The following is a 25,439-nucleotide window of genomic DNA, read 5'->3' as shown; positions in this document are numbered from 1 at the left end:
TCTCCCCCTCACCTTTTGACTAGCACTAGTTGTAAGAACAGATTCAAAAGAGGAGTGGTGGTGGGGAGTCTTGAAAAGAAATAGAACACTGCTCCATGTGTGCAGGGCAGGATAAAAAGGAAGTGAAAAGCTGAAAGCGAGAGAAAGAAGCAAGATGCAGAGATGTGAGGAATGAAAAATGTAAGACAGAGTGGAAAGAAACATGAGTGGAACTATAGGTGAGAGAGCGTGAGGAAAAATTCTCACTTGTTGCCTCTTCTAATTGGAAGCTCCGCATGAGCTTTCACTCTGTAATGTCTCATGAGCCAAAAATAATGAGTTAGCATAACTGACACATTTCCTGTACAATTCTCCCACTTACATCACTTATTTATCATCCCTATTGGAACACTGCCAGATAAGAGTATCATGTCAATAATGCAGGCATTCTACAAAATACACTGTGAATACTAATCCCTAGCTAATCAGTTGCTAAAGATCAGGACAAATTGGGTTTACATAGTTAAAGGTGACTTGTAAACAGGAAAAGCTAGATTTGTGCCCTTTTTCATTCTTTGTCATGTGTACAGAAAGACGGACTTTTTTTCCCTTAGGTCAATTAGGTCCCCCCTCCTTCAATAATGTTTAAATTTTGTTCTGTTTGTCTTATTTTAGAAATATCCGAGATTTATCTTTCCTGTTTAAACTTCTTTTGGAGGCACATTTCTCTATAATACACTTTTCTATCTGAGGTGGACTAAACTTGGTGTGTTGCTGCCTTCTCATGGCTGGATGACAAAGGATAAAAGTCCTTCTCCTGCCACCTACTACAGCCATGCAAAGAGTTTGGACAGTACCTACTCAACATCTGAATGGTTTGAAGGTTCTGTGTGTGTACCTCAGCCCAGGTGCGGGCAAACAGGGCCAGTCTGAGGCACCTGGGGAGTTTTGTTCTTTTCAAAACCTTACAAATGGACCCTCTTCATGGCTCTTTATGAACTGAATTCTGCAGGGCTTGGATTGTAAGCTCTTTGGGGCAGGAGGCCATCTTTTTGTTATGTTTCTACAGTACCTAGCACAGGACAGTCCTGGTACATGACTGGGCTTCCCACGTGTTCTTGTAATAAAAATAATAAATAACAATAATATGAATAGTCTTAAAATACTGACAACTACAAAAGCTTATTCTTTAGCACAAGCACTAGAAGGCTCTGATTCTGTTTCCATTACTACATGGATGTGTTATAGATGGTACCTCTGGGCACATAGATTTGTTATAAATTGTGTGTTACTATACCTCAGCTTCTGATCATGAGGATTAATAGCCCATGTAACTTTCTCCAAGCTAGTATAACTGCAGCTGCATATCTCACCACTAGGTTCATATTATGGGCCTAATTTTTAGAAGTGTTGAGTGCCCATAAACAGGCCCAGATTAAAAAAATGTTGGGGCCCTGTGCACTAGACAGAGCATGTGATATGCGAGACAAACACTGCGCTGTGCAAAACAGAGGTTCTTGACTGGGTGTATGTGTCCCCGGCCCCCACCCTGGGGAGAGCATGTTGGACTTTTTGAAGGGCTATGGTGAGCCTTCTGATGATTTGGGAGTTATGGTAGAAGCATGGGGGTCAGCTACTCGCTCAGATTTGCCCCAGCTGCCCCCCATCATGACTGAAGGTTACGGGTGCTGGAACAATTTGTATAGTGGGGGTGCTGAGAGCCATTGAACCAAACTGTAAACCCTGTACATAATGGAAACCACTTCCAACCGGGTGTGTGGGGGGGGGGGCAGCAGCACCCCCAACACACCTACTCCCAGCAACTTTGCTGAATGGCAGCCAGGCCAAATCTGAGTGCGTGGTATCATGACCCGGCACACAGGTTCACAACCCCATTATGTTTTTTTTCCAGTGGTGAGAAAACCCCCTAAAATGGGTGGATGGGCAAGTGCACACTGGCTAATTTTGAGTCAACTGAATGGGAACTGCTGTTGTTCAGCACTTGTGAAAATGAGGTTCTGAGATTACAATCTACTTGACAGAGCTGGTCAAAATGTTTTCAACAGAACAGTTTTCTGTACATACTGCAATTTTACTGAAACTGAAACATTTTGCAGGAACATGGTGATTTTGATGTGAAAGTCAAAACATCACTTCAGCCTTCTCTTATTGTCGAAGTACTTCCTTTTGACTTTATCATTTTGATTTGAGGTTTATTACATGTAACTATTTTAATGAAGTTGTAATAATTCAACAACTATTGAAATGAAATGGTTTGCCTTTGTGTCAAAACAATTGGGTATTTGCAAATCAAAAATTCTGGGGAGTTTTTGTTTCATAGGGAATTTTGGCTTCTTGTTCTGACTCAAGAAAAAAAAAAGTTGAAATGTCAGAATTTTCTGCCCAGTGGAAATTGCGGGTTCAACCAGCTCTGATACTAAACCACATTCCCCATGGCTGGATTTCTTTGATAATTCATATAGTGAAGGCAGGCAACTGATGTAGATTTTGAGGGTGGTGACAGAGGGAGGGGGGAGAGTTTTAACCTATTCCCTGGCAAACGGAGGTTGAAGTCTATATACCTATCACAGTGTATATAATTCTTTGGTGTGCACACAGCACATACAAAAACACCTAATCACATATCAATGTCAATTCACTTTATCCCATCTCAGAGACATTGTTTCTCTAGTAACTGATTGCCAACCGATCCCAAGGTTAATTAAACCACAGCATTGCTATTTTTAGTCCTGGAATGTATTTAACATTTTTACCATAACACTGAAAGCTTCCCAGACAGCTCAAGTGACAGTCATAAATTGGTCATGTCCTCACTCATAGAACCTTGATCAGGTGGGCTGCAGTGAGTGACAGAGTGAATTGTGAATAAAATAGCCATGGTGTAAGCTTGGATTCGTAATGCTGCTATCACCATGATTCATTCCTGAGGCAGATATCTCACACACAGATGGGTAGAGTGATGAGACACCACACCTTCTCCATGTAAACTGGTTAATAATAGGTTTTCTCTAACAGGAAGCTCTTCCAGGAGAAAACCTTCCCATTACCAATACCCATGTAAATGGCAATGGAAACTCTTTCATTCCAAAAACACAGAAGGAAAGTGTCAAGGTTGCATAAAGTAACAAGGTAGACACCTGGCAAGCCTGAATGTAAAAGTAAAACCAACGTAATGCTTAAGAGCATAGGTGTGGGAACCAGGGGTGCTGTTGCATACTCTGCTTGAAGTGATTTCCATTATATACAGGGTTTACAGTTTGGTTCAATGTCTCTCAGCAGCACCGCCACTGTACAAATTGTTCCAGCATCGTTGCTTAAGGGAGAGATTTTCAGTGATAATGTAGCAGTCGGGTACTCAACAATCATTGAAAATCAGTGAGAATTAAATGCCTATGTGCCATTTGTTTTCTTGAAAACCTCCCCCAAAGGTATTTTCTCCATCTTGTTGACCCATATGTACAACCTGGGTGGATGTCAGACTCCAGTTCAGACAACTAGATTTTTGTCTAGACTAGGATTGAAAGGTCTGATTTAAAGCCAGCTTGATCTAAAGGGGAAATTGACTGAAATAGTTACTGGAAGGCAATTGCCAATCTGGAACAGCTTTATATGTAGTCACTTATTCCAGAATAGTTTTCCCATGTAGAGAAGCCCTAACAAACACCTTCCGAAACTCTAGGCAGGACAAGGCAAGTTGTACTTTAATAAGTGCAGTACTGGTTGCCTTAAAGCCTCATGATGCTTAGCTCATGTTAATGTACAACTTGCCTTGTGCAGGCTAGCATTTTTAGAAGGTGTTAGACTGAGCTAGATAACATGATCTCACACGTTTTTTAAGTCCTAGTCTAGACAAGGCCCTATTTGCCTTGTTTATTCTCATAGGCTTCTTCCTAGTATTAACAGCCACTTCTAATCAAGTTCTCTTTTCCCTAAAAGAAACAAATCAAAGGGAAGAAACCTCATCTCAAATGTGGCTCCAGACCTAGGAGCTCATTGGGCTCCTGCTGTCCCAGTAGCCTAGAAGAAATAATTTGCTTTAGGGGTGTGATTCACCTCTCTTAGGCCTGGTCTATGCTACGCATTTAGGTCGAATTTAACAGCACTAAATCGAATTAAGCCTGCACCCGTCCACACAACAAAGCCATTTACTTTGACATAAAGGGCTCTTAAAATCAATTTCTGTACTCTCCCCGATGAGGGGAGTAGCACCGAAATCGACATTGCCGTTTTGAATTAGGGTTAGTGTGGCTGCAATTCGATGGTATTGGCCCCTGGGAGCTATCCCACAGTGCACCATTGTGACCGCTTTGGACAGCAATCTGAACTCAGATGCACTGGCCAGGTAGACAGGAAAAGCCCTGGGAACTTTTGAATTGCATTTCCTGTTTGCCCAGCGTGGAGAGCTGATCAGCACAAGTGACCATGCAGAGCTCATGAGCACAGGGAACCATGCAGTCCGAGAATCGAAAAAGAGCTCCAGCATGGACTATATGGGAGATATTGAACTGATCACTGGATGGGGAGAGGATTCCATGCTAGCAGAACTATGTTCCAAAAGATGAAATGCCAAAACATTTGAAAAAGTCTCCAAGGGCATGATGGAGAGAGGGTATGATAGAGACTCACTACAGTGCCGCGTGAAAGTTAAGGAGCTCAGGCAAGCCTACCAGAAAACCAAAGCAGCAAACGAACAGTCCGATGCAGAGCAGCAGACATGCTGCTACTACGCTGAGCTGCATGCAGTTCAGGGGGAAGGGCGCCAACACTACCCCACCCCTGACCATGGATTCTGAGGAGCGGGTACTCTCAGCCATGCCTGAGGATTCTGTGGATGGGGAAGATGATGAGGAGAAGGAGGCCAAGCTTGCAGAGAGCACACAGCACACCATTCATCTCAACAGCCGGGATCTTTTTCTCAGCCTGACTGAAGTAGCCTCCCAACCTTCCCAAGGCATTATCCCAGATCATGAAGCCATAGAAGGGCCCTCTGGTGAATGTACCTTTTGTAAATATAAAACATGGTTTAAAAGCAAAAGATTTTTAATGATTAATTTGCCCTGAGGACTTAGGATGCATTCACAGCCAGTACAGCTACTGGAAAAGTCTATTAACGTGTCTGAGGATGGAGTGGAAATCCTCCAGGGACATCTCCATGAAGCTCTCCTGGAGGTACTCCAAAAGCCTTTGCAGAAGGTTTCTGGGCAGGACAGCCTTATTCTGTCCTCCATGGTAGGACACTTGACCATGCCATGCACGTAGCAAGTAATCTGGTATCATTGCATGACAAAGCCTCGTAGCGTATGGTCCCAGTGTTTGCTGGCATTCGAGCAACATCTGTTCTTTATCTCACTGTGTTATCCTCAGGAGAGTGATATCATTCATGGTAAACTGGTTGAAATACAGGAATTTTAATTAAGGGGACAGAGGTGGTCATTTCTACGGGGCTGTTTGCCTGTGGCTGAAAAGAAATCCTTCCCTGCAGTTAGCCAAGCGGGGTGGGGGGGCATTGGCGCTGAGCTGTTTGCTTTTGGCTATGAGGGATCTTCCCTGATACCAGCCATGTGGTGGGGGGAGGGTAAAGTGATCATCCCAGAGAATTGGATGGGGCAGGGTTAGTTAATTTCTGCTGATGCACATTAACATGAAAACAGCAGCACTCAACAGGCTTTGCTTAGTATGGGAAAGGAGGGCGCTGCTTTTATGAAGGTTGCAGAAGCCGAAAGACAATGGCTTACCATGGCTGCATGCAAGCTGAATTCTGTTGCCCGGCCCTGTGTTTGTGATCTCTAACACCAAAGCCGCAGGTACTTAATATTAAGATGCAAAATGCAACCTTGTACCAAAATCACGTGCGCTATGTAATGTGAACAGTGTTGTTTACTGTGAAAGAGTACGCACATTGTTCTGTAAAATGTATCTTTTTAAATACTTCTCTTCCTTTTTTCCCTCCCACAGCTGCAAATTTTTCAAGCCTCCCTCCTCCATCCCGAAGGCTATCTCAGATAAGGCAGTGAAAAAAAAGCACGCGAGATGAAATGTTCTCTGAGATCATGCAGTTGACCAGCAGTGAAAGAGCTCATTTGAATGAGTGGAAGGACACAGTATCATAGTACAGGAAAGTGGCCAATGAACGTGAGGACAGAAGGGACGAATGCAAGGACAGGAGGGATGCTTGAGATGAGAGGTGGCAGCAGGAAGATCAGAGAAGGCAGGATGCAATGCTACTGCAGGATCAAACGGACATGCTCCAGAGTCTGGTGGAGCTTCAGGAATGGCGGCAGGATCACAGAGTGCTGCTGCGGTCCCTGTATAACTGCCCTCCTCCCTCCCCATGTTCCATAGCCTCCTCACCCAGATGCCAAGAATGCAGACGGAGGGGAGGTTCCATGCACCCTGCCACTCCACCCTAGTGGACAGCCCAAGCAAAAGGCTGTCATTCAACAAGTTTTGAAGTGACCTTTTCCTTCCTTCTCTCCTTCCACACCCCACCTGGGCTACCTCGTCAGTTCTTTCCCTATTTTTATAATCAAGTAATAAAGAATACATGGTTTTTAAATGATAGTGACTTTATTTCCTTTGAAAGCAAGCTGTGATCAAAATGGGGAGGGTGGGTGGCTTACAGGGAATGAGTCAACCAAGTGGGCAGGTTTTCATCAAGGAGAAGCAAACAGAACTCTCACACCGTAGCCTGGCCAGTCATGAAACTGGTTTTCAAAGTTTCTCTGATGAGCAGCACTTCCTGGTGTGCTCTTCTAACTGCCCTGATGTCTGGCTGCACATAATCGGTGGCCAGACCATTTGCCTCAACCTCCCACCCCACCATAAATGTCTCCCCCTTACTCTCACAGAGATTGTGGCGCACACAGCAAGCAGAAATAACAATGAGAATATTGGTTTGGCGGAGGTCTAAGCGAGTCAGTAAAATGCGCCAGCGACCCTTTAAAAGTCCAAATGCACATTCTACCACCATTCTGCACTTGCTCAGCCTATAGTTGAACAGCTCCTGACTACTGTCCAGGCTGCCTGTGTATGTCCTCATGAGCCATGACATCAAGGGGTAGGCTGGGTGCCCAAGGATAATTATAGGCATTTCAACATCCCCAGTGGTTATTTTCTGGTCTGGGAAGAAAATCGGTTGCTGCAGCTGTTTAAACAGATTAGTGTTCCTGAAGATGTGAGCGTCATGAACCCTTCCCAGACATCCCATGTTGATGTTGGTGAAATGTCCCTTGTGATCCACCACTACTTGCAGCACCATTGAAAAGTACCCCTTGTGGTTTACGTACTGGGTGCCCTGGTGCTCTGGTGCCAAGATAGGGATATGGGTTCCATCTATCGCCCCACCACAGTTAGGGAATCCTATGACCTGCACATGTCCCAGAGTCACTATCTTTGGTAGCAGCAGCTCAGTGATTGCTTTGGCTACTTGCATCACAGCAGCCCCCACAGTAGATTTTCCCACTCCAAATTGATTCCTGACTGACCGGTAGCTGTCTGGCGTTGCAAGCTTCCACAGGGCTATTGCCACTCACTTCTCAATTGTGAGGGCTGCTCTCATTTTGGTGTCTTTGCACTTCAGGGCAGGGGAAAGCAAGTCACAAAGTTCCATGAAAGTGACCCTACGCATTATGAAAGTTTCGCAGCCACTGGGAACTGTCCCACACCTGCAACACTATGCGGTCCCACCAGTCGGTGCTTGTTTCCTGGGCCCAGAATCGGCGTTCCATGGCATGAACCTGCCCCATTAACATCATGATCTCCAAAGCGCCAGGGCCTGCGGATTGAGAGAATTGTGTCCATGTCCTCATCACTCTCTTTCGCCACACTGTCGCCTCCTCCTTGCCTGGTTTTGCAGGTTCTGGTTCAGCATAAACTGCACGATCATGCGCGAGGTGTTTACAATGTTTATGACTGCTGTGTTGAGCTGAGCGGGCTCCATGCTTGCCGTGGTATAGCATCTGCACAGGTAAACCAGAAAAAAAAGGCACAAAACAGTTGTCTGCTGTTGCTTTCACAGAGGGAGGGAGCGGGAGGGAGTGAGAGGGAGGGGTCCTGACGACATGTACCCAGAACCACCCACGACAATGTTTTTTGCCCCATCAGGCATTGGGATCTCAACCCAGAATTCTAATGGGTGGGAGGGACTGCGGGAACTATGGGATAGCTACCCACAGTGCAAAGCTCCAGAAGTCGATGTTAGCCTTGGTACTATGGACGCACACCGCTGAATTAATGTGTTTAGTGTGGCCGCATGCACTCGACTTTATACAATCTGTTTTGAAAAATCGATTTCTGTAAAATAGGAATAATACCCTTATACAGTAGCTCCATTTATTTCAGTTGCTCATGATTTACACTTACATTTACTCTACCTGGGATACAGTGTGTGACAGAGGCCCAAAACATTATTCATAGAGGAGATTTAAAATGCTGTGGGATTTGGCCTGTTAGTGTAAATGGTTTTCTTCACCTGCAGTTGCATGATCTTCTCTTTCTGATATAGCTTGCAGTAATGACAGTGGAATTGGTGTGGAATACAGGTAACGTTGGCACTAAAATGAATGTCAACCCTTGGAATGAAGCCTATTTAAGAGGTAAGCAGCAGAAGAATTAAGCCAGAAAGTATACCTTTAGATTGTGTTACTAAACTCCTGCTAAATGTGTCGTCGTTCTTGTCACAGCCTGCCCGTCTTGTAACTAAATGTGCTGTCTTTTCTCCCATGGATATGTCTGTTTGAATTATTTATATGCATATAGCCACAGAACATGGAGTTTCCTTTTAGACAACTGCAAACCCTTTTTTATGCTGCCAGTTGTAGTAACCTGTATTTCGGGTAACTTGATAGCAATTACTGGGCAAGAGAAGCTACGTCTAACACGCAACTCGGTGGCATTTCTCTGCTGTAGTGGAGCAATGAGGAAATTGGGGGGAGGTGCATGGTGGTGGTACAGACAGCCACTGGCCTGTGGGGAAAGAGGACATGGCTTAGGGTGGGGGAAGAGAGGGTACAGAGCCCTTAGTTTAGGAGGAAGAATGGGGGACTCTAGTGTGTGGGCAAGGGCAATGGAGAACACAGGCGTGGGGGTGGGTTGCGAAAATGTCTCTAAAATAGAGAGGATAACAGAGTGGCACCCAGGGAACTTACAGGCAGGAATGGAGGGATGCAAGGAGCTCCTGGTGTGGCAATGTGCTTGGCCTACAGAAGCAATAAAGTGTGTAACCCACTATTGTATGTTGCTTTCATACTACCTGGGTAATAGCTTGAAAATATAGATCCACCCATGGCAATGGGCACTGAGGGACTGTAGTTAGACATGACTGTCTCCCAGCTAGCAGGCAGATGGAGGCCCCATCCAACAACTCCAGTGGTTTCCCCATTACGTACTGGAACCTTAGGATCGATCAGTATGGATCAGCTGTTAGGAGCAGGCTGGCCTCAGCACCTACAGGGAACCCCACTAAAATCACTAAGGCTCCTGGCATCTGCAGGGACTGGACTGCACAGAGCCCATTGACCTCAGTGGGGATCTGCATGGGTGTTGGGACCCACCTATGTGGATAAACTTGCTGGACTGAAGCCTTAGTTTGCCACCCTACTCCCTACCCCTCACCCTCCCACTCTTCCAAAAAAAAGCTTGAAAGGAGAAGGAATTAAAGATATACTGTAAACCAGAGCTATGGTGGTGGTCATTATTTGCAATGTGGTAGTACCCCGTGTCGAAGTTGGACTCAGGACTCACAGTTTATCAGACCACTCTGTTTTATTAGCACAGCGCTCTGCTAATACACCCAGATAATGTGAGCACCATGCAAGACACAAACTATCTTATTTATACAGATAAAGGGGGGGGGCACTTAGCAAGATAACAAAAGAAGCAGAATCTGATAAGTTTACCTGGGCTAGCCATGCATATCTTATTTCCTTACTAACTATTACCGATCTTCTGTTAACGTTTCGCCATTAGCACCCTTGTTTATGCCTAATGTTTCTTTTCCTGGCACCTGTATTTCAACATTTCTTATTTCTTCTGCTTAAAGTTACAACAACATTTCTTTAATCCATCTTATTTTACAATAGAATTAATTCTACTTTCACAATCCCTACTCTTTGGTCAACGCTCACGCCATGACCAAAAATTACTGGGGGTTCCTCACAAATCAATTGTTCTTTATTTCTTTATCGGTGAATATTAAAATAAACATATTAGCACTCTGGTTTGGGGCAGCTATCTGTGGTGACATAGTGCTTACACCATTTTGGATGCAACAGGAGATTAACATAAAAAAATCATTAGGATTCAAACAGCATAGTCAGGGCTCCCTGAAAAACAGTCTATTTCTATGCCAGAAGAAATTGAACAAGGTTACTTAGCCACTTCCTAAAGAACTCGGCTCTACTTGGGGAAGATATGCGATTTGTTCATAAGTGGCTAGCGCGATTTTAATTCCTCATTGGTATCGTCAGGTATAAAACTGACAATATTGTTTTCCAATGAGAGCACAGGCCCCTCCTTTGGCGCTAGCGCTATATCCAATATCCTGACGGTTCAGGAGGGCCACCTGTCGGATCGCCCCTGTTTCTTTCCCAAGGGCTCTTAAAACTTTCTCTGGTTTATTTGCCATTATTTTAACTATTACTTTGTAACCTCAGGAGCTTTTGCATGGTGTATTACTCCCCAAGTGGGACAAAGGAATCTGCCATAAGACCTCTTCCCAGGTGTCATTACTGTGCCAAATTGGTGTTAAACGCGAACCAAGGTCCTCCACGTGAGGTCATGGGGAATTGAAGTGGGATATGTCAAGGACAAAGGAACACCACGCACTTGAGAAGTGGGCTGGGATGTGGCTGCTGACCCAGAATTTAAGAATATAAGGGTCCTAGCTATCAACACTTTGATGCTGAGGATAAAAAGTAATTGTCATTAGTGGACCCTCACCCCAGACCTTAAGAACACTCACGAAGCCAAGGAACATGGCACCACCAGAGGTGCAATGTTGGGGCAGGGTGCCCTTCTAGGTTCGTACAACCTCACTGAGGGAACTGCAAGTCACAGTTTTATGTCCATCCAGGCTGCAGGCGCTAGGCTCACTACTGCTTCTTTTGGCCTTGCTTTATGTACTCGTTGCTGCTTCTGGCAACACTTTGAGAGCGTAGATTGTAAGGTATTGCCAAGCTGTTGTCATCTAACATCTGTCTTCTGGAGTCAAAAATTGACTCTAGCGTAGATCCTGAGGTGATGATTGGATTATGCATCATTTCTCATATCACACAATAGATTGAAGAATACAACAGTAGTTTTATATCGAGCAAAAAAAGCATTGCAAATCAAACTTGCTAAGTTTAACAATTGATACCAGACAATTTAACTATTGAGAATCAGGACCTTAATATTTCTCATAATTTACTTAACAATAGACACAAAATGAGATACTTGTCTCTACTCAACTAAATCTTAAAACAACAGAGTTAAGAGAGGGCCCCAATTTGTGATGCATATGGGAAAACAGAAAAAAATTTATATCCAGAAGGGTCTTTTCTTTCTGCTATTCAAAAAGGGTGGTTAGCAGGATGAAAATCAAATCATACATTAATTCTTATGGACATTAATAAAATCCTGCTCCTACATGATCCCCCTTTTGACAACACTAAGATTTAATCGCCAGTGATCCGTAAATAGTTAGTAAGGAAATAAGATATGCATGACTAGCCCAGGTAAACTTATCAGATTCTGCTTCTTTGTTATCTTGCTAAGTGCTCCCCCCTTTATCTGTATAAATAAGATAGTTTGTGTCTTGCATGGTGCTCACATTATCTGGGTGTATAGCAGAGCGCTGTGCTAATAAAACAGAGTGGTCTGATAAACTGTGAGTCCTGAGTCCAACTTCGACAATTTGGAGTCCCACTGAGATGGCAACCATCTTCACTGGGCTGTGTGATTCCTGACCATTTTTGTAGGATGACCGTGGCAGCCGGCACCTGGGCATTTGGCCTGAGCGGTCCTCCACTAGAACGAAAGGCGCACAACCACAGTGAAGTCTACGCCATCGAACCTGTTGTGGTTCCCACTCTGTTCTGGTAGGGATCCCGGGATCTGACATCAGGAATCTGGTCAGGTAATTATTCTGTGTTTTGTCCGGACTGAGGACTGTCCTGTCTCTGTGTCTTCCGTCCTCTGTGGAGCATTGAGTCTGGTGCTGTCTCCGTCCGGGGAAGGCCGACCAAGGGGTTCCTGTCCGGCGGTCTGAGTGAGTGGAATCCCCTTTTTACAATATACACTGCACATGTCCTAGGGAAAATGCACATTCTTTCTATACTATAACTTTTTTTTTTAAAGAAATATTAGCCATATCAATTTTTACATAAGGTGTAACTGTTTGTTTTGTTCTTACAGAGTTTTCATGTACCCTTATCAAGTGACAGTCTGATTACAACCAGAGCTATTTTAAGGCTCAGTGTTTTTAACATTGCTTCTTTTTGTTTTGTGCACCTCACCTCTGCTGTTGCTTCAGAGGGTCACTGTTAATTTCTTATTCTTTCATTACAGCTCTTATCTGCTATTGTTACAAAAAAACAACCCAAACAAAAAGACTCCAGAATCTCTACCTATTCTCCTGATTTTGACTGCCCTATTGCAGCCATGACTGGGTGTTTATTTAAAACATTTTAATTTTTGTAAAGAATCAAGTTACCCCTTAAGGGTTAAATGCTAAATCCCAAAGCCAAACAGCACTAATTATCTGGGTCTTGCAAAAAGGTCTGTCAGTTTTACAACTTTGAATTAAAGAGTCAAATGAATTTTTAGTGGCATTAAAAACAAAAACAAAACAATTTATCTCACACCTAGAAAACAGGAGTTTTACAAACCAGATGTGTTGGTTTAGATTCTTAGAATGTTACATATTTTCACAGACAAATAGATACATACACATTTTCTTTTCCTTAACATTTCTTTACACTGCTTTCTTTTTGCATAGCTGTATATATATATGGATTATTTACAGGCATTCTTCTGGAAAAGGGCCCATTTTTCCTTTAGAATGGCTGCAAAGAAACCAAGAATTCTCTCTCTTTAATATGGTCCTTTTAACATTTTCCACAAAGTTTAACTGCTTAATTCTCTTCAGCCTCTGTATAGTTAACTTTTCACTCTCTTTTCTTAAATCACTTGTTTATGTCCCAAAATGACACCTTTCTCACCTCAGATTTCACCATTTTAAGTATTGTTCCAGGGCTTCATGCCTGCACTTACTGCTTTTCTTATTCCTGACACTATTTCCCTTAGGGCTTTCAACCTGTTTTTCAGTTTCTTTATCTGTTGCTTGCCTGCTTGTCTGGGCCGATCCTGCTTTTTCCAGTAAGACCGTTTGTGAGTGCTATTGTGGTCACATCACAATTTGATAAAATGTTCAAGGAAAGGGACCAGGAAGTGTGGGGGCTAGTTGAGGAGCCCTCCCCCTTGCTGAATTGTTAGTGGAACCCTAAAGAATCAGTTTTTGAGGCAGACAACAAAGGGGACAGAACAGGGGCTTTTTGTCCTTTTTACAATGAGATGGGAGTATGAAGGGGTTGGGATCGATCCGGGGTTTGGAGAACGGGGTAAAGGGGAGCGCTCGTCTGGTGGTGGGAGAGGAGGGTTTGAATTAAAATTGAGAGAGGAGGAGTTTTGATTTTGTCCACCTACGATTTGCCTCTTCCCACCACTGCATGAAACAATTAACCTCTCCTTTAGCCAATTTAGTTTTTAGGTTGGCCGAGTTTGTCCTTTAAGACATTCACTCAGTCTTTGTTCCAAGATTTTAACAGTGGCCACTGAGTTTTGGGATCCCCCTGAGTTAGCCTAGACCATTTTTCCAGAAATTTACAGGAGTCTGGACCCCTTTTTTTAACAGGAGTCTGGACCCATCCTAATACATAAAATGAGCCGGCGTTCATTTAGGGAACTGTCCCGACTCAGACATCTGGTTACCATACAGGAGGACTTCACACACCAGTCACACAAGAAGGAAATTCGGGTTCGTCAGAGCGATGCCAAGTGCAACACACAAAAGAAGCCCACAGGCTACTGCCTCAATCGCCCTTGCTTTCACACTAAGAGTTTTACCCAAAGTGCAGTGTGGCTGCAATTGTGCAGATTCCACTCACTCAGACCGCGGGACAGGAACCCTTGGTCGGCCTATCCCGGACGGAGACAGCACCCAGACTCAAATGCTCCACAAGAGGACGGATAGACACAGAGACAGGACAGTCCTCAGTCCGGACAAAACACAGAAATAATTACCTGACCAGATTCCTGATGTCAGATCCCGGGATCCCTACCAGAACAGAGTGGGAACCAACAGGTTCGATGGCGTAGACTTTCACTGTGGTTGTGCGCCTTTCCGTTCTAGTGGAGGACCGCTCAGGCCAAATGCCCAGGTGCCGGCTGCCACGGTCATCCTACAAAAATGGTCAGGAATCACACAGCCCAGTGAAGATGGTTGCCATCTCAGTGGGACCTCCAAATTGTCGAAGTTGGACTCAGGACTCACAGTTTATCAGACCACTCTGTTTTATTAGCACAGCGCTCTGCTAATACACCCAGATAATGTGAGCACCATGCAAGACACAAACTATCTTATTTATACAGATAAAAGGGGGAGCACTTAGCAAGATAACAAAAGGAAGCAGAATCTGATAAGTTTACCTGGGCTAGTCATGCATATCTTATTTCCTTACTAACTATTACCGATCTTCTGTTAATGTTTCGCCATTAGCACCCTTGTTTATGCCTAATGTTTCTTTTCCTGGCACCTGTATTTCAACATTTCTTATTTCTGCTTAAAGGTACATACAACATTTCTTTAATCCATTCTTATTTTTACAATATAATTAATTCTACTTTCACACCCGGGACCCCAGTTAAGGCTCACAACCCCATTGGGCTAGGTGCAGTACAAGCACATAACACAAAGATGGTCCCTGCCTCAAAGAGCTTACGGTCTCTGAGATGAGGGACAACAGGTGGGTACAGACAGATAGGGAATACAATGAGACGACAACGGGCGATGGGTAGTGGTCTCAGCATAACCACTGCCCAGCCATTGCCAAGTTTTGAAGGAGGACAATGAGTAGAGCTCTGTGATGGTGTGGGGACTGTTGAAAATGAAGCTGCAGATACAGGCACTGCCTCATGTCTTCACTCGGCAAAACCCTGAGCCTGACACAGACTCACAAATGTTCATAACATGCTTTGAAATCATTGCCTGCAAAGCTCTCTGGCAGTGTAAATCATATCAATGGATCAAATCCTGAAATTACCTACTCAAGCCTTAATCATTGGGGATTTTGCCTGAATATTAACCGAGTAATGACTGAGATTTGGCCTATACATATTACAATCATTATTGTTTAAATGAGAGTTGTCTGTCTGGGTTTTTTAATTAGTTTGCATTTGGCTTGGTTACATTTGGATGGAACAAGCACTGAATAAGCATATTTGCTGATGTTTCCTGCTGTGTTTAATACTGCCTGTGCTGTTTCTAGACCACCCCTCTTCACTGGCTCTTGCCTGGTTTGCTAGAAGGCCAAGGAGGAATTGTCAAGTGAGTGGGAGATTGCCCCATGAAAAGTGCTGCCAACCTGTCCCAGTACTAGACCCTGCTACATCTCTTCCTAGGTCATAAGCAGCTAGATTCACATCCTGACACACACACACGCGTGTACCTTGAAGATGTGCCCCACACCTAACTTCCCTAGCTGTCAATTCCCCCACCTCTCTCGTGCACACCTCTCAGATGACAAACTCAGAGTAACTCTCTTAGCCTCCTGTAATAATATTAAGAGTCTCACCTTTGGGGTGAAAATATGTAATTAGCCCACAAATTATTTGTTGCAGAAAAAATTACAACATAAAACAGTCCAACATTGCTCATAAAAATCTGAGTTCTTTCTTTCTTTGTTTAGATCTTGTTTCAAGACATACAAGGTCAGATTCTCAGTTGATTTTAAACCAGATCCAAATGGAGCTGTGCTGATTTATACCATCTGAGGATCTGTCCTCTAATTTAAAGCAGAATTGGCTCTAGCACATCTTTCTAAATGCATAAACAGAAAATGTCTTGGTGTAACTTCCCAGCAGTATGTCCTATAAGTGCGGATTTCATAACAGAGAATAAAACTGGAATTATGCCAAGCCAAATATTGGCCTTACTTTGAAGTAAAAAGTGTCCATAGCAGATCCAGCCACAGAAAATTATCTATACCGTCAGCTTCAAGCAAAGGAAAGGATTCTTATCATACTGGAAAATGAGAGGAGTCAAGGTTTTGATTTTTCTCCCATAACCATTACAGCTGTTCAGTGTTCAGCATTGCTACTAAGATAAATCCGATACCCTGTTAGATCTAAAAACTGATCTGTCCTGACAAGTTTGTTATTGTGAAGTTAGATCATGAACAAACTACGGCATTTGGCACCTTTAAAATATATATTTGATCTATCTATAGTTAAGAACAGTTTACAAAAAATAAAGAGAGCTCAGTTTACAGGCTTAGTAAATATAGATTCATAGATTCATAGACTCTAGGACTGGAAGGGACCTCGAGAGGTCATCGAGTCCAGTCCCCTGCCCTCATGGCAGGACCAAATACTGTCTAGACCATCCCTGATAGACATTTATCTAACCTACTCTTAAATATCTCCAGAGATGGAGATTCCAACCTCCCTAGGCAATTTATTCCAGTGTTTAACTACTCTGACAGTTAGGAACTTTTTCGTAACGTCCACCTAAATCTCCTTGCTGCAGTTTAAGCCATTGCTTCTTGTTCTAGCATTAGAGGCTAAGGTGAACAAGTTTCTCCCTCCTCCTGATGACATCCTTTTAGATACTGAAAAACTGCTATCATGTCCCTCTCAGTCTTTCTCTTTTCCAAACTAAATAAACCCATTCTTCAGCTTCTTCATAGGTCATGTTCTCAAGACCTTTAATCATTCTTGTTGCTCTTCTCTGGACCCTCTCCATTTCTCCACATTTTTCTTGAAATGCGGTGCCCAGAACTGGACACATACTCCAGTTGAGGCCTTATCAGCGCAGAGAGAGCAGAAGATTGACTTCTCATGTCTTGTTTACAACACACCTGTTAATGCATCCCAGAATCACGTTTGCTTTTTTGCAACAGTATCACACTATTGACTATATTTAGCTTCTGGTCCACTATGACCCCTAGATCTCTTCTGCCATACTCCTTCCTAGACAGTAATACCAGGGGCTAAAATTTTCAAACATAGGCACCTAAATGAGGGCCCCAGTTCAGTGTGGGTACTCAAGTGGCATGTAGGTGCCCCAAATACCTAAAGTACTAAGTGCTGATTTGAGTGTCCAAACGTGGAACTGAGTGCCATAATTTGGGCACCAAAATTACATGGAGTACCTCTGAGATTTTTCAGAGCTGACTCATCTATCTATTCATTTCCAATGGGAGTTGTGTTGGATAAATCCTCTATTCAGCTGTGAAAATCTCAGTCTTAAGTTTATGGTAAATATGGTCTTGATAGCTTGCCATCACTCTGTGAGCTACCAGTTTGCATAGGGACTATGTAGACCTGTTTATTTTCACTAATTTGGGAAGATGGCTCCCTTGTACAGAAGAGTACTGCTCACAGTAACTTGGCTGTATTTTGACAGGACACTTACATCCAGGGCTTTGGAGCTGTGCTCCGGCTCTGCTCCATTCCAGCTCCAGGTGAAAACCTGCAGCTCCACTGCTCCAGAGCTGCTCCGCGCTCCAGCTCTGGGCTCCATTCCAAAGCTGTGCTTAAGGCTGCTCTCTAAGAAAAAAAAATCTTACTCATTTAGATTTGTCATTGTTTGACTGCGTTAGAGCAGGAAGCAATACTTATGTGTACGGAATCATTCAAAAGGCCTGCCTTTCCTATGGATGGATAAAAATACTAGAGCTAATTGGGAATTTTCCATCCTTTTTTTTTTTTTTTTGATGGAAAATGTTTCTGCAAAATTGAAATTTTCAATGGGGAAAACTGAAACAAAATATTTCATTTGGATCAGTTCATCATTAAACTGCCGGTGTCTGCAGTGCACCTTGGAAGTTGTAGTTTATGTGCTTTATGCTCCCATTCTCTCCTATGGGCTGGGCTCCTTAACTGGACTATATCTCTCATGATGCACCCTGGTGTCCCTTCTGACTGAAAAAAACAGTGCAATGGAGGAATCACGTAACACCATGGGAGATGCTCTCTGGCCAGGGAGCCTGGTCCATAGCGAAAGAAGAGGGCATGAAGCAACTGAACTAAAATTCCCATGAGGCACCATGGCACCGTAGACAATTGTAATTTAATGTCAAACTGACAGCTGAACTGAAATGTTGATTCAGAAGTGTCCAAATTTTGGAATTTTTTGTTCTGCACTTGGGATGAAAACATGGGAAGAAATGAGTAGAGTGATCTGTGACAGGAGAATCCCTATTAAATTGAAAAATAATATCTATAAGATGATAGTTAGGCCTGGACTTTTGTGTGGCTCCAAAAGAGGGGCACTCAGGAAGAGACAGGAGCAGATCTTGAATGTAGTGGAAATGAAAATATTAAACTGGATGCTTGGACTTACAAAGATGAACCATGTTCAGAACAAACAAATTAGAGGAAGTGTGAAGGTGGTACCTATTCTGAAAAAGCTGAGGGAATTCAGGTGGAGATGGTTTGAACATATGAAAAGATCAGAAGACTTTATAGAAAGGTGTTAAACTTAGAAGTGGAGGGTACAAGAAAGGCTGGAAGACCCAAAATTAGATGGATGGATGTCAGATGAAAGGATTTTATTAGCTGTGGATTTTCCAAGGAATTGCTTCAAGACAGACTAGAATGGAGAGAGATTCAAAGAGCCCACCAATATCGATAGGCCAAAGGCTAGAAGAATTGGGATGAAAACAAATGTGAAAATATCAGAATTTCTCACAGGACAAATTCCAATTTTTGCTGAGCTGTAATAGATATCTATTTACATCTATGGAGATAGAGAATATTAGCTAGCCGCCCACACACTGACCTCTGTATTTCTCAAAACATTCCTGTCCCGACAATGAGCTTGTGCTTGCATGAATGGTTCCTTTTGTTCTGAACTTATATAACTCAGTGTCTCTGATAATCAAGTGAAATTCTATCCATCTTGGACACTTTTATTATTCTTCCTATGTGAAAAAAAGTAACTTATTTTATATGTGGGCGAGTGCTTCCTCTGAGAAGCAGTGAGGCAATGAAGGGACAGACAAGTGCTGTTCAAAGAGCAATAATATTCATGACAAATAAATATATGTAGCAGTAAATGGCTTCTGTGGGCAATATAGTTTTGAAATGGTCAGGATACTTGCCAGCCATTGGATCTGTTTATTGTGAATATTCCTCTTTCTTGAATAAGATAAAATTCAACACACTGCAGTATAAAACACCCAAACTCCCCCCCTCCATTGCTTTGTGTCACCAGTTGGAAAGTGCTGTGCTTCTGCTTTCTTTGACTTTCTTTTCATGTCATTGTGGGGGTGACACTGAAGTAAACAGTTGTACAAAGGCAGGTTTAAAAAGCAATTGTGTGATGGCATGGCCTGTTTGGAAAAGGAGTTGCTATGCAATTGCTCAGTGACCCTGTTAATAAAGATTTCAATGAAGTTTGTAAGAAGTTCATGTTTGATATGAGCAGCAAAGAGTCCTGTGGCACCTTATAGACTAACAGACGTTTTGGAGCATAAGTTTTCGTGAGCATGCATCCGACGAAGTGGGTATTCACCCACGAAAGCTCATGCTCCAAAACGTCTGTTAGTCTATAAGGTGCCACAGGACTCTTTGCTGCTTTTACAGATCCAGACTAACACGGCTACCCCTCTGATACTTGACATCATGTTTGATATGTTTGTGTTGTGACTGGCTGAAATCCTTCTCTTTTATATAACTAGTGTATTATCAGTAGCATTTAAAGGCCTAAAAGATATAGGCTCAGCCTACCTTCTATATCCTATGGGAGTGGAACTGGTGACCATCTTGAAGAAGAATCTTGTCAGGAGAGAGAAAAGAGTCTCTTCCATCAAGTCCTCACAACACTAGAATTTGTAGCTTTGTATAAAACTCTACCTAAGTTTTCCCAAGTGTAAAATTGGTATGATGACAATAATAGTAATCTGCCTTATAGAGATGTTGAGGATGCCTTTATTTCTTGGTAATTAATAGTTGGTTCACATTTTTCAAATAAATAAATATCCTCTTTAAAAGCAAACTTTCATTAAAATTGTTGACATTTTTCTTCTCAGGACAAATAGAGACTTTTTTTTAAAAGAAATCATTTTTTCCCCAGAAATGTTATTTAAAATGTTATCAGCATCTTTTTGTTAACCTCAAAACCTGACCTGTGGTAATGAACAATGTCTATAACCATCTTGATTTTTTAAAATATGTCTCTTAAAAAACACACTGAAAAACCATTTTTCAAATACTTGTTTGAACATAAAATGGATGTTTCAGTCAGTTTGAAATGAAAACAACTTCAAAGTTTCTTTCTCTCTATTTTATTTTATTTTATTTTATTTTTGGTGTGTGAAAATAGGTTTGCATTGATTAACCATCTATAGTAATTAGTTAGCTGAGAATAAGTATTATTTTTTCTTTCTTTTGTTCTTTCTTTCTGTTATTTCCTTGATGACTTTCTTGTCCTGGCAGCTTGTTTGCTACTTGAGTTGCTTTGATTACAGGCTGGTTAATGGCTGTGGTTCATTCCATAATACTTCGTATGAGAAACATTACGCAGAAATAAATTTCATTGTAATGTAATATTGCTTGTCTTAACTCTAGCATCGTATTAGAAATAATCCAAAATGGAGTATTGGCTCCAGATTGCTCCTAAACACTTCAGAATATCGAATCCAAACCTGAGTTTTTCAGTTGGGTCCCTTGCTATAATGAGGCTGAACCAGAATCCATACCAAACCATATTCAAACACTCCTGAACTTTGAGGAAGTTTGCGCTTAGATGCAAGTCTTGTTGTGGCCTTTATGATTCAGGCTCATATTTAATCAATATTCTGAATTATCCAAGTACATTCTGGCAGATGAACTACAACTAAGTCTGTAGGACTGAGGAAGAGGATGATAATGACCCCATGAAACTTGGGATAACCTTCTCTTTTGAAGAAGTGAGAAACACATGGCCCATGAGCCAGATTCAGCCTGCTTCATGTATTCATGAGACCTGCAGAATATTATCAGATTATCCAGGTTCTAAACCTTTGTTTTCTGATCTGATGTGCTACGTGCCTACGCAAAAATAATGATAATGGCTGAGCTGGTGAAAAGAATTTTTACTTGGTGCTATGAAGGTGAACAGTGTATGGCTTCGTGAGCAAGGTGTAGGCAGCTCCTCTCAAATCATTATTGGCATTTCAATATAATCAATGGTAATTTGCTGGTTGTAGGGGTGGGGAAAGTCCTAGATTGCAGCTTCCTGAAAAGACCTTTGTTCTTAAAGATGGGAATGTCATGCACCTTCCCCAACCAACCCACCCTTATGTTAGTGAAGCATCTCCAGTGGTCCACTAACGGTTGCATGATCATGGAAAAGTAGCTCTTTCTGTTGATGTACTCTGTGGCAAGTTGGGCTGGGGTCAAAATCATGATGTTTATTGCCCCACTATAGATCAGAAACCCCATAGCTGTGGATCTATTCATTACATCCTGCATGTTGCTGAGATTCACAGTTCTGCATTGTAGGAGATCATTAATGTCAGATAGTGGCCCCCATGGTGAATTTTCCTACTCCCACTGATCAGTAGCAAGCCAGCATTGCAAGTTTCCACAGTATGATCACCACTTGCTTCTCCACTGTCAGTGCAGCTCTTCCCTGCACTGGAGGGCTGGAGTGAGCTCAGCACACAGATCCAAGAATGTGGCCTTTTGCATCTGAAAATTCTGCAGCCACTGCTTGTCATTCTACACCTGCATTCTGAGGCCATTCCACTAGCCAGTACTCATTTCTCAGGCCTGGAAGCAGTACCCTGGTGTCTGCAGCTGCTCCGTGAATGCCTCCAATCTTGCATTGTTTTTTTTCTATGTCCCACAGCAATCTGTCCTCAAAGAAATTATCACATCCCCCATTATTGCAGTAATTCCTGCAGGTCTGCAACAACACATTGTAAAAATTCCCCAAAAGGCATTACTCCAGAGGGCGGCGCATGTCACACTGGAATACATACCTTCGATGCACCACATTTTGTGTCAATACAAACACTCCTGGTGAGGACACAAAGTGTGTCTAAAAGTTAGTACTGAATACTGTCTTGTAGGCAGGTGCTGTGCCAGCTTCCCCCTCAGAGCAGTGACAGTGCACTGTCATACCTCTGCCTTGCAGCCATCCTTGACCCTCATGTGAGCAGATTCCCAGTCCAAAGCTGTGTCGGGGGTTTAAGATGTTTACTGGAGATTAGAGTAAAAGCCTTAAAAAAAAAAAAAAAAAAAAAAAAAAAAAAAGCAGAAGTGTGATAAATGGTTATCTTCCCACAAGACAATTGACTCTGCCGCCTGACAGTACCCCAAGGGCATGACTACAGAGGGTTTTAGGAGAACAAGAACACTCCCTAAAGCACGCTGGCAAGATCTTAGAATGTAGAAAACTAAGGTTTGTCTTCTGTGCCGCATCTCACTTTGCAGCTGTTAATTCCCTGTGTGTTTAAACTAAAACCAATTCTCAATCTGGCATCAGGACACAAAAATGGTTATTTGAAGCTGGGTGGAACTGTATCAATAGTGACCTACAGAGGTGGGAGTGTTCATTTTGACACCAATAAAACTGGGAAAGCTGTGAGTGGATGAATACAAGAACAAAGGGCTGCAGCATAGAATGGAGTTGAGATAAAAAAGCCAGGAAGAAAAGCACTCATAAAGCACTCTGATTTTAGTCCTAGTAAGACAAAAAAATTAGATAAGGTGGAAGAAATGCTGGGTAGGGTGATATGCTATTGAAGTGCTACGCTTAGCCAGACTGACTCCTGTCCTGTTAGCACAAGAGATTTTCCTTCCTAGGAGAAGCAACTGTAACCAATTTCCCTGTTTGATATCTGAGAGAAACAGCTATCATCTTCAAATGAATTAATGCTAATGCTCAGACAGGGCTAACAACTTTTGAGGGGGGCTGGCATGTGTACATATTTAGAGAAGTGTCAATTGTATATAGGGTCAGTGGGTGCTCTGGCAGCTCCAGTGCTGTATTGAGATCTTTAATATTTGGACTATTGTAGAGAGATAGTGGGAGGAAACATTTGTTCAAAGAAGTTGCAGTGTGACTTAAACAAATCAAAATGATGCCAAGGTTGTGGTACTTTGGCAGACCCTGCACTACTTCTGCCCATGTTGCATCTGTTCTGTGGATAAGCAGAACTTTATCCTCCAAAGTTGTCACTTTCCTGTAGAACTAAACAGAATTAAATTGGTTTTAAAAGGCCTTACAATGGGTTTGTTACAGGGGCTTTGCACATTTTCTAAATCTTTCAAACCATTTTTCATCTGGAACTACAAAATGGTTTCAGTATTTTGAAATAGCAAGATATACACTGCTTTACAAAATGAAAAGGCTGCTCAGCCCTATACTATAAAAATATGTGTTATAGGAACATTCAGATAAGGTTATATATCATGCCAGATATCAAGTCTGTTAAGGGTTAAATGTATATAGAGGATTAAGATAAATTACATACATGTTTTAAGTACCGAATGCTATAATTTTGACTTCCCATGGCTTTGGCCATGGTATTGGTAGGTTTTGCTTTTTCCTTACAGCTATAAACCATTAAATGTGATGTCAGCATGAGCTATAAACTATTAACCATGATGTCAGCATGGAAATTACTAGAATTAGCATTGGCTGAGCATGGATGTTTGCTTAGCTCCATTTTGAAGATCATTCTTCTACTATAACTTTTGTGCTGATTTTAATTTTTAAAAAAATCCCTTAGGAGGCTTGCTGGTAACAAGCCTGCCATTCTATCAGACCTATTCATAAAATACAATTAGAAGATGGGAAATTAGTTTCCATTCCAAATTGGAATGGAAAGTTGAAATATCAAAAAATGTAACCCAATAAAAATTTTCTGAATGATTTTAATAGCAAGTGTCAAAACAAAAATACTGACAGTTTTGAACATAATTGTTGTTTTTAATTGACATTTCAACATCCAATGTTTCTGTTTCCGTTAAACTGAAATCTGTTCAAACCTTGTATTTTGCAGTGACACTGAGTTAGTTTTCCAGACCTGAAGAAGAGCCCTGTGTAAGCTTGAAAGCTTGTCTCTCTCACCAACAGAAGTTGGTCCAATAAAAGATATTATCTCACCCACCTTGTCTCTCTGATATTCTGGGTTCAGCACAGCTACAATAACACTGCATGCAACAAAAAGTGTCATTTTGACATTTTATGCCAGAAGAGCTAACTCTCTCATTGGACCCAGCCTAAACCTGCCATAAGTTTTGGTCTCAACTAAACTGTACTTTTCAGCACTGCAGTTTTCTACATAAAAATTTCAGCCAGCTCTGTATCCTGCACAGATTTTGAACCTTTGCTATCAGTACATTCAGGGGTGAAAGTAACTTACAGGACTTACCGGTACTGCTGGAGTCCTGAGGGGGGGGTGGTCTCAACTGGAAGGGGCGTGGTCTCATCCGGAAGGGGCGTGGTCTCAAGATTTAAAGGCCCTGGGGCACCAGCTGTGGCTAGGAGACCCAGGGCCTTTAAATCAACCAGGGCCTCCCAGCTGCAGAGGTAGCTGGGAGGCCCCCAGAGCTCCGGGGCAAATTAAAGGGCCTGGTGCTCTGGCTGCCGAGGGGAACCCTGAGCTTTGCAGGGCTGGGACAGGTATTTAAAGGGCCAAGAGCTCCTGCCACTTTAAATTCCCTTTAAATTCTGGCCCCAGCCCGGCCACTGGAGTCACGGCCGGGATTCAAAGGGTTCTGGGCTGCCCGCAGCAGCGGGGAGCTCTGAGCCCTTTAAATCTCAGCTGCGGCAGCTGTGGCAGCCCAGAGCCCTTTAAATCTGGCCCCAGCCCAGCTGCGGCGGGGAGCCCAGAGCCCTTTAAATCCCTGCAGTGAAAGCTAGTGCAGTCCGGCACAACGTACTGGCTCTTGCTGGTACACCAAACCAGCTTTTACTGGCTCACTTTCAACTCTGAGTACATCCCAGCAGATAGCAAATGGGACAGATGAACCAGATTGTCTAAAACAAGCACAGATTTGTACCATCTTTGCCCCAAATTACAAGGAATCCTTATATGAACTTTTCTTGATGTATGAAAGAATTTCATAACTTTTTAATGTACTGTTTGTTTATTTAGTTCTAACAGGTTTACAAATCCTTGCCATGTAAGGATCAAACAATACAATAATCATTACAACAGTAAGCTTTTGTTTAGAGAAACCTT

The sequence above is a fragment of the Chelonoidis abingdonii genome, chromosome 1 (assembly GCF_003597395.2).
Source record: "Chelonoidis abingdonii isolate Lonesome George chromosome 1, CheloAbing_2.0, whole genome shotgun sequence".
Taxonomy (NCBI): Eukaryota; Metazoa; Chordata; order Testudines; family Testudinidae; genus Chelonoidis; species Chelonoidis abingdonii.
The sequence above is the reverse complement of the archived record's forward strand: the minus strand, read 5'-3'. Positions refer to the sequence as shown.